This window comes from Artemia franciscana, chromosome 13 (assembly GCF_032884065.1).
Source record: "Artemia franciscana chromosome 13, ASM3288406v1, whole genome shotgun sequence".
Classification (NCBI taxonomy): domain Eukaryota; kingdom Metazoa; phylum Arthropoda; class Branchiopoda; order Anostraca; family Artemiidae; genus Artemia; species Artemia franciscana.
Genome location: NC_088875.1, coordinates 41,984,290 through 41,996,709, shown reverse-complemented (window position 1 = coordinate 41,996,709; position 12,420 = coordinate 41,984,290). Strand labels below are relative to the sequence as shown.

At 35.6% G+C, this 12,420-nt stretch overlaps 1 protein-coding gene across 1 annotated transcript in view; it reads left to right on the top strand.

The window, feature by feature from the left end:
• Positions 1-12,420, top strand: part of LOC136034954 (DBH-like monooxygenase protein 2) — a 66,218-nt gene that overhangs the window by 19,017 nt on the left and 34,781 nt on the right. The window lies entirely within an intron of this gene.

The window sequence follows — 12,420 nt, the reverse complement described above, 5'->3', positions numbered from 1 at the left end:
AGTGTAAAGAGCGTGGTACTGAAGAGGGGGTGAACCCACTCGTATACGTAATAATTTCTATTCGTTTTCAGTTTTAATATTGCTCCTTACTTTTAGTTGAAAAACTTGTTTTTTTATTTGATTTCTACTTGTTTTTTTTTAAATAATACTGGGAAATCCGACGCCCCCTTCATGGAAAATTCCCTTCCACAACGAAAAATTCCTCGATGGAAAAATCTTCCCTCGTTTGGTGTCCGGCTAATGCTCCCCCGAAAAATCCCTCTCCAGGAGACGATTCCACCTAAAAAATTCCCACTGCAGAAAATTCCACCTCGAATAATTACCCCCCATAGAGGAGGCAGGGTTTTGGTGGGATTTCGCCGAAGGGAAATTAGGCTAGAAACACTTCATCAAAATAGTAGATCTACAAATCTCAAAAATCAAACAATTTGTGGTAACAAACTATAGTAATAAGGAGCGACCCGGCTCAATAGTAAACGAAACTCTAAAAAACGGAATTTTGATGCTAAAAGATACATCAAAAAATCTTTTTTTTGAGGCAAAGTTTGACTCTTTGCCACAATTCTACTTTTTAAAACAATTAAAAGCTTTAGCGTAAAGAGCGAGGGACTGCGGAGGGGACAACCCATTTCATATTAGGAGTAATTTCTGTTCGTTTTTAATGTCGCTCTTCAAATTCTTAGGAAGTGTTGTAATAGCCAAGTATATCTCAAATTATAAACTTGGGGGAGAGGCAGAGGGGAGGATTAAATTTGGTCTGTCGTACCAAACTTTAGTGTAAAGAGCGTGGTACTGAAGAGGGGGTGAACCCACTCGTATACGTAATAATTTCTATTCGTTTTCAGTTTTAATATTGCTCCTTACTTTTAGTTGAAAAAATTGTTTTTTTATTTGATTTCTACTTGTTTTTTTTTAAATAATACTGGGAAATCCGACGCCCCCTTCATGGAAAATTCCCTTCCACAACGAAAAATTCCTCGATGGAAAAATCTTCCCTCGTTGGGTGTCCGGCTAATGCTCCCCCGAAAAATCCCTCTCCAGGAGACGATTCCACCTAAAAAATTCCCACTGCAGAAAATTCCACCTCGAATAATTACCCCCCATAGAGGAGGCAGGGTTTTGGTGGGATTTCGCCGAAGGGAAATTAGGCTAGAAACACTTCATCAAAATAGTAGATCTACAAATCTCAAAAATCAAACAATTTGTGGTAACAAACTATAGTAATAAGGAGCGACCCGGCTCAATAGTAAACGAAACTCTAAAAAACGGAATTTTGATGCTAAAAGATACATCAAAAAATCTTTTTTTTGAGGCAAAGTTTGACTCTTTGCCACAATTCTACTTTTTAAAACAATTAAAAGCTTTAGCGTAAAGAGCAAGGGACTGCGGAGGGGACAACCCATTTCATATACGGAGTAATTTCTGTTCGTTTTAAGTTTTAATGTCGCTCTTCAAATTCTTAGGAAGTGTTGTAATAGCCAAGTATATCTCAAATTATAAACTTGGGGGAGAGGCAGAAGGGAGGATTACATTTGGTCTGTCTTCGGTATTTCTAAGAGTTTTAAACTACCAGCCCTTGTAGAACTTGAAAAATATGCTCTCTGAATTCAACAGGTCAATCAAGAGACAGTGTGTGAATCCAGTTCAGCAGCATAAAGTTTGACTCTTTTTCACAACTCTACTTTTTAAAACAATAGAAAAGTTTAGCGTAAAGAGTGAGGCGTTGAGGAGGGGACAACCCCTTTCGTATACAGAATAATTTCTGTTCGTTTTAACCTTTAATGTCGCTTCTTACTTTCAGTTGAAAAAACTTGTTTTTTTTTAATTTAATTTCTGAACGTTTTTGAATTAGCACATGTTTTGTTTTTAGCTCACCGCACATGAATAATTAAAACGAAATTTGCATATTGATTTGTTTGGCTAAATGGGTTTCTCGCAGTTTTGATCGGACGATTTTGATAAGAGGGGGCGGGGGAGGAGGCCTAGTTTCCCTCCAATTTTTGGTTACTTAAAAAGGCAACTAGAACTTTTATTTTTTTACGAACGTTTTTATTAGTAATAACTATATGTAACTTACGAATTCACTTTCTTAATGAACTTCTATATTTGTATATTCTTATTACGTATATGAGGGGGCTCAATCCCTCGTCAATACCTCGCTCTTTACACTAGAGGTAAATTTTATCCCAATTCTTGAAGAATAACCCCTGGATCACAAAGGCCGTAGAATGAATAGTTCAAATTACTAAAAGTACGTTAGCGTAAGGAGCAAGGTATTGTGGAGGAGACGAGCCTCCTTATATACATAATAATTTCTGATCTTTTTAGTTTTTAATGCTGCTCCTTACTTCCAGCTGAAGAATTTTTTTATTTTTTTATTTTCTTATTGTTTTTTTTTTAAATAATGCTCGAAAATCCTGGGGCCCCTTCATGGAAATTCTCTTAACTCGTGATAAATTCCTACATGGAAAGATTCTACGACTTAACCCCTTCCCCCAACCCACCTCCCCTCCTCTCAACACAAAAAGTCCCCCTGAAAACGCCTGTTCACTTCCCAATAACCCTTACTATATGTGAAAAATGGTGAAAGTTTGTAACTTGCACCCCTTCTCCCGGGAACTGTGGGGGATTAAGTCGTCCCAAGAGACATGATTATTCGGTTTTTCGACTATGTGAACAAAATGGCTATTTCAAAATTTTGATCCAGTGACTTTGGGAAAAAAAATGAGCGTGGGAGGTTGCCTAGGTGCCCTCCAATTCTTTTGGTTACTTTAAAAGGGCATTAGAACTTTTAATTTCTGTTAAAATGAGCCTTCCTCCGACATTCTAGGACCACTGGGTCGATAAAATCACCCCTGAGAAAGAAACAAACAAATAAACAAATATCCGTTACCTGTCTTCTGGCAGAAAATACAAAATTCTACATTTCTGTGGATAAGAACTTGAAACTCCTACAGTAGAGTTCTCTGATACGCAGAATCTGATGGTGTAATTTTGTTAAGATTAAAGGACTTTAATTGGGCGTTTTCCCCTGTTTTCTAAAATAAGGAATATTTTGTCAGGCTTGTAACTTTTGATGGGTAAGACTAAACTTGATGAGACTTAAATATTACATGCACAGCATAAAAATGTAATTCCTTTGATGTAACTTATTGTATCAAAGTTCGACTTTTTGCGAGTTTCGTTTACTGTTGAGCCGGGTCGCTCCTTACTACAGTTCGTTACGACGATCTGTTTGATAACCTGTCTGTAAAGTTAACGACTGGCTTGAGGGAACAATTCGAAATTTTCAGGAAGTCTTGGACGAGGATAGTGGGTAAGAAGGTTTCGATTTTACTTATGAAGGATGGAATGAGACGGCCTAAGTAATGTTGTCTCGGCTCTACCGAAGATAAGGTCCATAAAAAAGACCAATAATTTTTATGAAAAACTTGCTACTCGTAATCATAAGCCCCTGGGCTAAGGTAAATCCAATGCATAGAGAAAAATTTGAAAATTTAGTCTTTTTCACCCGAAGATGGACCAAAGACTTTGTTTTCGGTTGACAACGACTCATATTTTTTTTCTTTGTATTTAGCCAGGACTAAAAGAAATTACTGAACTTCGATTGTTTTGGATCTCACCCATATGAAAAAACCATAAAAATCATAATTTGCAGCAATGGGGCCTCAAATTTTGTGCCTCAATGTGCTTAAAAGTTACATTCTCAATTTCGTGAGCTGGGTGAACACCTATGCCGAAAAATTCTCAACCATACTTTATCCACAATAGTATCTGTTCTTGTTAAATTTGATTTGACTATTTATTTTAATTTACGTTCATTTTAGGTCTCATCCATTCATTAATTTTGATTTCTTTTCGTTATAAGTTTGGCTTCTTATAATATTTAGATTTTAATATAACTCTTTGCTTTTCTATAAACGCGTTTTTTGAATTTTTTTTTTTATTTAATAAATATAGCCAAAAAATGGTAAAAATTCACAGACAAACGACAAAACTTCAAGTCTTAATTTTTATCCTCAACAGAAATACTTTCAAAGCGTCTTAAAGAAGAGAAACGAGGATAATAACAACGAGTAAAAAATATAAGAAAGCTGTGAAAATATTTCGATCGAGACTTCCGCTTGATCGTCTTCAGTGCAGATTATTTTATTTTATTCTGCACTGAACACGATCGAGTGGAGGCCTCCACCGAAATATTTGCACAGTTTTCCTCTATTTTTCACTCTCTGAATTTTTTAACTTTACTCAGATATCCAGAAACCACTACATTTCTAGTCTTCAAAATTAGCGTCACAGTAACCTTTGCATTATGTTTAAACTTATTAGGTCTGTCTCTGCTTTAGCTCCATTATCTTTTCTTTATCTCCATTATTTTTCCATTATCTCCATTGTCTCCAGTATCTAGATTATTTGTCTTTTTAAACACAGCTGGTTTAATAATAAAAGGAAAGTATACTGTTAAGAATGACTATTGTACAAAAAACACCGATTTTGCAGAAAGATACTTCGTCCTGAAGTCGCCTATTTTATGAAAATTACTAAGATTTACATAATTTCCAAAGCGAGATTACCATAACTTGTCGCGTCACAGTCACCACAAACCGTGTACACTGGTGGTAGTTAACCACTAGTAAAGTGTACAGCTATTTGATTTGTAGTTTTTTTTTCTCAGAAAGCAATATATATTACCATATTAAATAATATAATAATATTGGCAAGACAAAACTGCAACATAACAATATTATGAAAAATGAGATTACCGTAACTTAACCCGCTAACTGCCAAAATTCACAGCTAGTTAAGTTTATTGTTTTTGGTATTTTTTCTTTGACATAGCAATATAAATTGTTGCCATTTTTCTTTATTTTCTCAGCCAATCTTTATTACTTAAAAAGTCAGCAAATGAATCTAAAATTCCGTACTTACTGTATTTACAGAAATTTGACTCTCCAAATAAAAAAAAAAAAAAACAAGCAAAAAACCATGAAGTGATGAAATAGAGATGTGAGTATATACAGCAGCATTGCATGAAAACTAGTTTGAAGCACAAGAATTGCATTAGAGCATCATGGCAGAAGTTTAGGACACAAAAATAATTAATTCTGCAGTGGTACATTCCTTTCGGTTAGACCAAATTATGAGAGCAACATACCATACCAGGACTTGAAGATGAATGTACATATTACTTTTTAGGTATTCATAATTTGTCATTTTACTGCTTAACCCATTCATATTGGCAGTTTGGTATATATTAAAAAAAAGCTATTACCAAGCAATTATGATTTCCTAAATAATTTCTTAGTCCACAATGGCTTTCTATTTACAAATAAAGTATAAAATATACAAAAAGGGTAAAATTTTTCCTCGTTTTCTCTTCTTCACGATTTTTTTCGTTTTCTCATGCTTAGCCAGTATGGTCTCTGGAATTATTTAAGGTGTACTTTCCAAACCGTTTTAAATAAGGTTTATACCTCATGTTAGGGATCACCTACTTTCTGCCACCTGGTGTACATACCGTAGCATCGCGTGTACCACAAATTTCCGCCACGCGTGGCACAGTTACTGTAACGCTTAACATAATTCTGTCACGCTTATTAAGTGCCACCTTATGTGCGTGATTTCTGTAAATCGTCGAACCTTATGCTCCAAGAGTCGAAACCACTAGTTAGTACTGCCTACTAAGGAAGATGTGGACAAGTTCAAAATGTCAAATTCTGAGTTTTACCTAGTTTTGACATTTTCAGGGGAATTCAGTTCCGTCGTAAATTTTATGCAGCTATCACCCTTGCTGAGACAGAAGAATTATTTTTCTTACTGCATTCAAAATGTTGTCTTTTTCTATTGAATATCTTCAAAATGACGTTCTTATCAAGAAAAATAGGTTTTGTTCAATTTGTATCTTACTTTATTAAGTAATGAAAAACCCAGTCAAGACAAGTTTACTTATGATAAGAAAAAAAAAACAAGTCCTACTTCTAAAGTGATAAAGGAATCTAAAAAATATATAGCTTAGAGATATCTATCTTGATTTTGTAATTTTGCAAACACGGCACTTTTTCTTGGATAGCAAACTTGGAAGAATAAATCCTATTTGCATGCTGATAAAGCTACAGGAAAGATGCCTCAGAGCCACCTTTCCAAATTTTATAATTTCACAAATGAGGCCAAGTTGCAACAAATTCATAAAATATATCAACCATACTGATGGTTTTCCATTGCCTGCTAAGGCTAGTATTAACTTGCCAACTACTGAGAGGGATTACAAATTAGACGAGATATAGAATTACTAGAGCTAACAACTACACAAGAGGCCAAATGTCTTTGGCGAGCCTCAAATAAGCCAAAATATTGGCACATTTAAATATCAAACATAAATTCATGTAATAGCCAATATACTAGGATTGCAATCCACCAGCGAAGGCTCACGTAATTAAATAAGCCGTGAACGTCTTGTGCAGAGTATATACTTTGGTCTAGGGAGGTCTTTTATTTCCAAGAATACATTTATTCACATTGTGAGTTCGCTAAACTTCTGTGAGACATAAGAAATGCTTACGCTCACTTGTCATACACATGTGTGTATTAAAAGGTAGAGGCCATTTAAACAAAAAAAGACAGAAAAAATAGATATAAAGTTGAATAAATCAAACAATAGCACTCAACACATTGAAATTATATCTTTTGTGCCACTAAAAATTCTCTATAAAACTTTACACCGCAATTATTAGCTCCATAGAAGAGGTCTCCAAGATACCCGGGAGCAATAGTGCATCCCCACAAAAAAGCTATTTTTATTTTCTCCAAACTTTAACAATTACTCAGAAAATAGTAGGTTCAGTCTCAAGTAAAACTCCTCTCAATACACTACTTTGATCTACTTGTAAAATCTTAGAGTACATGTCTTCCAGTAACCCAAACCTAAGTTCCTGGTCCTGAAGGTGTGATTCCAACATACCAAGGAAATCATCAGGTTTAGAATGGGTACCCCGGCCCTCATTCCATGCCCACAAAAAGCCAGCATTTACACAGCAGGGTTTTAACCTGTTTTGGTCATGTTGCCTTTTTAGAAGATCTCAACATCTCATTGTAAGCCGCCTTCGCTAGACGGTTATCAGGCAAACGCAATATCTGTAGCCAAAATTTCATCATCTGTATAATCTTTTTATGATGCAAACTCGGTAGACCCAGGTCATCTTTAAGAGCTAAACTACTAAAATTAATTTGCAAGCCTACTATTTTTTTCAAATACACAAGCTGCACAAACTCCAATTGTCTCCCCATTATGCCCTCCCCCCCTTTGCAACCATATTTTGCAACTGGTACGACTTTAGTGATGAAAAGGTACCTATACATCTTTATGTTTTCAATTCCCATTATGGGCTTTAGTCAGAGTTGAGCATCTGTAGCTACCTTTCCACGAGAAATTGTCAATTTTATGTGTTCGGTCCAGTTCCCATTTGCTGAGAGTCCAAATCCCAAGAACTTACGTCTGGGGGCTACATATATTGACTCACCTTTATAAGTAAATGAGAAGTAATGTTTTCTGTTGGGCTTCCTACTATGAAGGATGACAAATTTTCAAATGAAAGTAAGGAGCATCACTAATACTTGAAACTAACTGAAATTATTACGTATATGACGGAATTCAGTGATGATTTTTCTATCTTCCAAGCAGAATACCTTAATCTTGGTCTACACCTCAATTCTACCATGTCAGAAATAGTCCTTTTTTACTGGAAGAGCGATCTATTAAATTCAGTTATGCTTGGGAATTCTTCGGTTCAACCTGTCGATTACCTTGTATATCTTGGTCTCCTTATAGGTTCATCTTTACGCCACACCTGGTACCTCCTTATTGAACATCTAACCCACAACATTTCCGCCTCATATGCGTCAATAGTTTCCTGCAAGTTCAGATTCAACCGGCATTTGCTAGATAGCCTTTTCAATGCAATAGCTCCGTCTATTGCATCTTCTTTTTTGCTCCGTCTTGTTCAAAACTTTGTATTTTTGTATCTCAGTGTCATGACCTTATATCGTGCAGTAATTTTTAAATTTGTTACTAATTCATGGTTTATTTTTATCCGCAAATTTCGTTGTTATGACAAGAGTTAGTGCAGTAATCGGTTTCTTCTTCTTCTTGTGCTTTTCTTTTGTTTGTTTTTGTTTTTCTGTGTTTTCTTTTTCTTCCTCTATTTTGTATTATCATGCTATGTGAATGATGAGTGTTCAATAAATAAGTAAATAGACATATATATATATATATATATATATATATATATATATATATATATATATATATATATATATATATATATATATATATATATATATATATATATATATATATATATATATATATATATATATATATATATATATATATATATATATGTGTGTGTGTGTGTGTGTGTGTGTGTGTGTTTGTGTTTGTGTGTGTGTGTGTGTGTGTGTGTGTGTGTGTGTGTGTGTGTGTGTGTGTGTGTGTGTGTGTGTGTGTGTGTGTGTGTGTGTGTGTGTGTGTGTGTGTGTGTGTGTGTGTGTGTGTGTGTGTGTGTGTGTGTGTGTGTGTGTGTGTGTGTGTGTGTGTGTGTGTGTGTGTGTGTGTGTGTGTGTGTGTGTGTGTGTGTGTGTGTGTGTGTGTGTGTGTGTGTGTGTGTGTGTGTGTGTACTGACATTTATTCTAGCATTCTAATCTAATATCGAAAAGGTTTTCCGAAAATTTACTAATAGTTGATGCTAGGCTGATTGGGCGATAATTGCTGCGCATTGTGCAGTCACCCATTTTAAGTAACAGCTTTAAAACCAGCGTATTCTAAGCTGCTGGCCATCTGTAAAAAACCAGCACCATGTTAAACAAACTTAAAAGAGCTGACCGTAGGGGGTCTTATTTTTTTTATTATAAATGGTAGAGGGAATTCAATCAGTACCCGAAAAAAAATCCTCCACAATGACTCTTAATACATTTCTTCAACTCTTTCTCTAATATCTCCTGTATGAGCTGGGAAGAATGCCCTGGGAGGGGGAATCCACTAATGACTGGCTATACATTTCCGGGTAAATGGGTGGGTTAGTTAAATCCTTATGGCCCTTCATGTTTTGAAATATGTTGGTCAGGAATTAAGGTCTAGAATCGCCCTTGACAGGTCCCGTAGTGCACGCAAGGACTTCCGGAATTCTTTCTTGCTGGCCGATTTTTATGCTTAGGAACAATTTTCTTGTTCTTTAGCTTGATATAAAAGTCTGTTCCGTTTTATTAAGTCCTTGTGTCTCATTCTAGCTAATCTAAACACTAATAGGGCTTCGTATCATTGCTCAGTAGAATTTTTTACCTTCTTTAATAAGAAGATTAATATGAGTTATTACACACTCATAGCTGTTCGTTAATATTATTTTTGAGCAGTTTTTTGAACTGCTGTTAGCAAAAGACGACTATTCTTGGGATGTGAAATAACTAACGGACACAAGAGGAAACAGGAGTTGTTTCTATCAGCGAGAAATCAGTGAGAAATAGAGTATGAGCACTTCAAGCTAATCGTCCAAGCGGTGCCAAGCGGGTTTCTGTAGTACAGTCCTGTAGTTTGTTTTTTTGCGAAAGTTGTGTTGTAGATCTCGTTTAGGTCAACCCGTTTAGGTCAAGCTAATCGTCCAAGCGGTGCCAAACAGCTCCTGTGTCAGTTGCCAAGCGGGAGTCTGTATTCACAGTCCTATAGTTTTTTTTTCAAAGGTTGTGTCATGGATCCTTTTTAAGTCAACCCGTTTAGGTTAAGCTCATCGTCCAGATGGTGCCAAACGGTACCTATGTCAAGTGCCAAACGGGTGTCCGTGTTCATAGTACTATAGTTTTTTTTTCCAAAGGTTGTGTCATGGATCCTGTTTAGGTCAACCCGTTTAGGTCAAGCTAATCGTCCAAGCGGTGCCAAGCGGCAACTATGTCAGGTGACAAACGGGTGTCTGCATTTACAGTCCTGTAGTTTTTTTTCTGCAAAGGTTTTGTCATGGATCCCCTTTAGGTCAACCCTTGTTTTCCCACGTGGGTAAAAGTTTAGCTCTGCTGAAAAATAAGTCACCATATTTTTTTGAAATTTTAAGCATGCGAACTATTTTATTCGATAATGGTATTATAAAGAGTATTATTAATAGCAGTACTTGAAATGAAAGTAAGCGGACTCATTTAAAATATGGTAGGCAAGTCCTTATGGCCAAGCCAACTTTGTTAAAAAAAATCAGTCAGTTAAACCTAACGATCCAGAGTAGCATGCTTCAAAGTTTTATAGTTTTGGCTCATCACGGTAAGTGACATGTACGCAACATCGTAAGCATGTTCTCTTCAGGGTGAAAGGCTCAGATCTTTGTATTATGTTTCCATTTGTTCTTAGTGACGTATATTTGAGGTAAGAGAAGCGTGTTTCCATCTCTATCACGAAGAGTAGCCTGTAATTGAAAATTACAGTGAAAAAAGAAAATCACCAGTGCAACAGCACAAACACAGAAACAAACACGCACCATAAAATCTAACATAAAAAATATAAACTGTATAGAAAAATTAACCAAATAAACAAAAAAGAAAGCCAAAAGGAGAAAGGAAGACTGTTTTCCTACTTTAGTAATTAATATAGATCAGTACTCGAACGAGGCCTTTACAGTGTTTACAGTGTTTCTGAGGATAGAAATATTTTCTAACCGCAAGTGGCTGCACAACGATTAAAAATAATAGTGAACGTAACAACGCAGTTTTTAAATTACTAGCAAAGTGTTTCCTCGTTAATCTCTATGGTAGAAACAGAATCAAATTGTTCTACAGTCAAATTTTCAAAAAAATAATAGGTACTAAGTTTATAGGCAAATGAATATAGCCTAATATTGTCTATTTGGTACATTTTCGAAAGTAGCGAAATTGATTGGCTGCCAAGAAATACAGAATAAATTTGGTTTTAAGCAGAAACAGCGTATAGTCTAATGAGACCCCTTTTAGAGAATTAATTATTTTTTTTATTCTGAATCCCAATCTGGAATTATCTGATTCAACCAATCTTTTCTCTAAAATTTCAAAAATTGACTTGTTCAAATAGCTCTCACCTTCATTTCTTGCACGAGGATAATTTTTTCCATTTTCTGATTGTATAAATTTAGCAGTATTTTTTCGTCTATTCAGTACAGTGACAACATCGCCATCTCTACATTCTGTGTGGTTGTTCAAGTAGATGCTAAATGTACTGATAAGACAAAAGTTCTGAATTTTATATTGTGCTAATAAATCTTAGAAATTTCATAGTTTTATAGTTGATTTTGTTTTAAGAATCTAGTAAAAAGGGTAGTAAAAAGGGTTGTATGAAATGAATCAAATTTAAAAGTCTAAAGAGTCGGAATGATATCCCTTGCGGATTGACCCAGTTCATATTTAGTTCACATTTTCAGTTCACATTTATCAGTCAATGGATAAACTTTTATGACCTCTTTTGCCCGGATACAACGGTTGCTACGCTATGTTATAGACTTATGTGAAGAATATCGTGATAATTGCTTGAATTAATTGTTATAATACAATCTTTGATACAAAGGAGTGAGTTCTACGTTCGAGCTAGTTCCTGAGGAATCCGGATGTGGGTGTTAGCCATGCCCTTTTAATGGTTTATGCAAATTGCACGCTGTAAACTAACGTGGGTAAAAATAAGTTTTTGCAAAGGTATGTGACTTATATTATTTTGATAAAGTCAGAATGGGAAAGAAAGCCAGACCCAAACGCAACCGGACAGAAGCTGAGTTATCGGATCCGGTTATGAATTCTACTAGTAATTCGGATACGAGTGTCAATGCGGACTGCCAGAAAACGAATGCAGAGAATATCATTAAAATTTTGGAAATGGTCCAATCTATAAATGTGAACATGGAAACCCTAAAGCAGAGTGTACTTGAAATTCAGAATGATTTGGGTACAGTTAACAGTCGTGTTATGGTGCTAGAAAATTAAAGTAGTACAACGGACAATGAAATTGCAACAGTGAAATCGGAATTTAGCTTTGAAAAGTTTTGTAAAAGCCCAGTCATAGCTGATTAAGAGATGCAATGAGGAAATGAATTTGGTTGTGTCCCAGTCTCTTGTTGGTGAAAATCGGGACAATTTGCAGTTTTGGGGCCTTAATGGTGTCCCCTTGAATGAGGCTGCATCTCGGGTTTCCGAGGTGATTGTAGATGGTTTATCACTCCCAACTGACAAGTTGCCACCATTCACTGTGGTTCACTGTTCCAAGAATTCTGTTTAAATTAGGGTGGACAGTGTCCAGGCGCGTTTCTTGATTCTAAGCAATGCGATAAAATTAAAAGGAAAACAGTTCGGTGTTTATAAGTCTGTTTTTATTAGTGATGATGTCTCACCGCGTGTACGGGTTTTGCGTAGAGAATTACTTAGGTTACGTA